The sequence below is a fragment of the Periplaneta americana genome, chromosome 14 (assembly GCF_040183065.1).
Source record: "Periplaneta americana isolate PAMFEO1 chromosome 14, P.americana_PAMFEO1_priV1, whole genome shotgun sequence".
Classification (NCBI taxonomy): Eukaryota; Metazoa; Arthropoda; class Insecta; order Blattodea; family Blattidae; genus Periplaneta; species Periplaneta americana.
In genome coordinates this window covers 56,904,834-56,909,093 of record NC_091130.1, presented here as the reverse complement: position 1 = coordinate 56,909,093, position 4,260 = coordinate 56,904,834, and positions in this window count along the sequence as shown.

Genomic DNA, 4,260 nt, shown 5'->3' with positions numbered 1-4,260 from the left:
TGCCGAAAGTGGAGGTGCTTTCTAATATTCATGTTAAACAGCGATATTCATAATATTATTAAAAAACATCTTTTAAAATTAAAATTAAGGATTATATTGTATAATTAACCTGAGAATTAAGCTTCTACATATTTCAGTTTTAAATATTTATCAATAACACAAACAAAAATATGTATTTGTATGTTGGCGCCATGACACGTTTGTTCGCGCCCCCGCGTAAATATAGAATTTAAACGTGAAGTGTCAACAATTTAAAGACAGGTAAGTAAACTACATGTCTGTTCACATTCTAATTCTAGTAGGTCCCTGCAACAGCTACCATACGCTGCTTAGAAAAATACTGTGTCATGTCATTTTCTCAGAGTATATTGTGTATTGAAAGGGAATAATAATTGAAGAGTCCACTGCAAGAATGATGGATGTCACTTTCTTGTCGAAAATGAACCAAGACTGTCAATGCATAGCTTAAGACATATAGAATGTACATAGAGAGTTATATGGCATTAACACTGGTAGTGTCGACCTGGTTGGCGAGTTGGTATAGCGCTGGCCTTCTATGCCCAAGGTTGCGGGTTCGATCCCTGGCCAGGTCGATGGCATTTAAGTGTGCTTAAATGCGACAGGCTCATGTCAGTAGATTTACTGGCATGCTAAAGAACTCCTGCGGGACAAAATTCCGGCACATCCGGCTACGCTGATATAACCTCTGCAGTTGCGAGTGTCGTTAAGTAAAACATAACATTTAACATTGGTAGTCACTGTCCAGTAATGATCGGAAAATCATAGTTAAATTTTGAGCGCTAAGCATTTCACACTTTCAATTGCTTCTCTTGCAAAATGTATTCCAAATGACATCCATCATTCTTGCAGTGGACTCTTCAATTGTATATTAGCACGAAAAACTTTTTTGGACGTAATAGTGCAAAAAGAATTAATATAATAGGCTACATTTTCTTCAGCTTCACTGCTGACACGAGTATTTTAACTCCTTCATGGTGCTGTCCGTAAGACTTTTTTTTTATGTTTTGTAACGCTCATTTACTTTTAGTCGAATCTGTTATGATTATGTTTAACCAAATTTATACTTGCACATATACAGTGCGTCTAGAGATAAAGTGGACTTGCCGCCTCTTTACATGTAAATCTATCAGTAGGTGCGGCAACTCTCGCCCAGATCAGGGCCGCCGCTGTCAAGACAAAGTAAATTATAATTATAAATAAATTAAGTTGTATTAAGCGTGTATAGACTGCATGAAGAATACTGAAAAAAATTGCTTGCATTATGTTATTGAAAATAGAATATTTTTGAATTTTTCAACTTTTTTTTGCCAAATGATTCGATTACTTTATCATTCATTATGAAGTAATAAAGAAATTATTATAATTTTGATGCTGCAGAATAACAGATTTCACAAATATAAACGTTTTAGTGTCTGTGATACTGAAAAAGATTTTTACTCTAATCTGCCTGATTATTTCTGTATAGTGGCATTTTTTTTTATTATTGGACGGATTTTGCTGATATTCAGTACCTATCTAACGAGTGAAATCATTCGGGAATGATGTAGGTACACGAAATATGAACATTTCACAAAAATAACAAATAAAACATTAATGAATAATGCACCTCCATTTTTTAATGTATGAAGTGTTCAAAATTAACTTAAATGATTTCCTTAATTTTTTCCCATAATTTCAAAAATATTATTAGTCACCGAATCTTTGAGTCTTGTTGTAAATAAATGCACGTTGAGGAAGTTATCATTGGTTATGAAGCCTTTGAAATGCACCAAGAAAAATCCCCTAGAATAAACAGTTATTCAATGTTTGTAAATCATAATTCATTATTTCATTTACGTTAGAGTTTTTGTATTTAATAAGAAATACGTGTTAGCAAACTCATCAATTGATATTGTATTACAGTACCTGGCCACATTATTATAATCACTCACATTTTTACTATATTTTACATATTACTTCCTCATTTGAACTCTGGTTTCCTTTCTTAAGCAGAATTCACATTACATATTTAATTTTTAAACAATATTAAGAATAATTACAATTATAACAATGTTAATTCAAGAAATATTGATAAATAACCAACCACACCTCATTTTTACAGAAATTTCAGTATTTCGTACGACCTCCTTTGGCTTTAATTACAGCTTCATTTCTCTTTGGCATGCTTACAATACACTTCTGCATTATTTCCTGGATCCTCTCATTGTGATTCCAAACATGTATCAGCCTTTCAATAAGTCCAATTCTGGTAGTAATAAATTCTTTTGCCATATCTCTTTTTACGAGTTTCCGGACATTCTCAATGGGTATCAAGTCCGATGAGTTTCCTGGCCATGGCAAAAGTGGAATGTTTTTGGAAACCAGAAACGTTTTGACTCTCCTAGCAGTGTGACAAGGTACACCATCTTGCATAAAAATATATTTCTCCCCATTTGGGAACCATTCGTTCAGCTGAAGGATAAGCCTGTTTTCCAATACCTGGATATATTGATCATGTTTCATTGTTCCCTGAACAATGTAGAGTCGTCCTGAACCTTTGCCTGATATCACAGACCATATCATGACTGATATTGGGTGTTTAACTGGTTTAACCAGGCATCCAGGAGCAAAATTTTCTCCCTTTCGTCGACGAACAAAAATAGCTTTGTCCATCAAACACTGATTCATCGGAGAAAACAAACCTGAAAGTTGTCAAAGAAACTGATAAAAACTCTAAATTAAATACTATATTTAATACTTAAAGACAAAATTTAGAGTTTTTTATCAGTTTCTTTGACAATTTTCAGGTTTGCTTCTCCGATGCATCAACCTTTCAGTACATGATGGTCCATTCCTAAATTATATAATATTAAGATTATTAATTTATTATGACCCAAATTGCATTATTAATTCTATATAACATATGACATGAAAGAATATCTTAACCACAGTCTAGTATATACAGTCACGAAGCTTGAGTTGTGAGGGTACTAGGAACAATAGACTGTGCAGATACTATTTCGCATTGTCTGTTGACGAGGCGATAGTAGCGATCCTAGTGGTTAGCAACTATCTATGGATGCATATTTACTACATATTGAGCTTCGTGACTGTATATCCTAGACTATGATCTCAACAATGAACAAAATTACGGATTTCAAAATACCTAATATTACGTATATAATAATAATAATAATAATAATAATAATAATAATAATAATAATAATAATAATAATAATAATAATAATATAACATCCACAAGGAAAGCCTCTTAAAAGTGGCGAAAAGTCGATTATACTGAATGAATTTTATAAATTATATAAAGAGCATCCCACTATGGTTGTTAAAGATTTACTAAACTGATAAACTAATTGCAGAGTTTACAGGTGTGTACAGTGTATGTGAATATCAGGGCGTTCTGGCAATAATTTGACAAAGGACTTAAAAAAAGTGGACCGGCCAGCGGAGAGATATGGAGCAGGGGAAAGGGGAAACAATGGTTATTTTGTAGTAGTAATAATAATAATAATAATAATAATAATAATAATAATAATAATAATAATAATAATAATACTTTAAAATAGGTTCCAAATTGCCATATCGTTCACAGATGGGTCCAGCTCAGCTGTGAGACGCGTCTAGTTTCAGTTGCGATGATTTCTCAATCAGGATCAGGATAGCACATACGGGACCGCCTCCCATTATTTCATAGGTTTGCCGATAATTTTAATAGGCATTAAACTGGACAAGTGGAAGACTATAAGCTTATTTCTTTCACTGGCAATGTCATTCATTACGCTAAAACCTCTTTCAGCCTCTTAGTGGCATAATGAAGGGTCATGTTATTTCCTATTAAGTTATCCTCCACGAAATCTCGTATAGAAAGTATCCAACAAGCACACAGTGCAAAAAAAAAAAAAAAAAAAAAAAAAAAAAAAAAAACCGCTAAAGTCAGGTATTTTCAATCGATCACTTTAGCAGAAAGCAGAATAAGAGATGATTAAATAAAAAGTGTGTTTATTTTATTGATGTTCCTCGCGAGGTATTTCAACAAAAAGACTCGGAACAAATACAAATATTCAACATTCCTGTTTGCATAGTAGGCTACAATGCTACTTGCTCGGTCAGATCTTAAACAGGAAAACTAACATCTTCGGTGAATAAAAAATGCAAGAAGCCTTTAATAGAATAGAGTGTGATGAATTTTTAAGAAGTGCAGTGCAAAGAAAAATTAATCAATTTTACGTACATATTGAACCA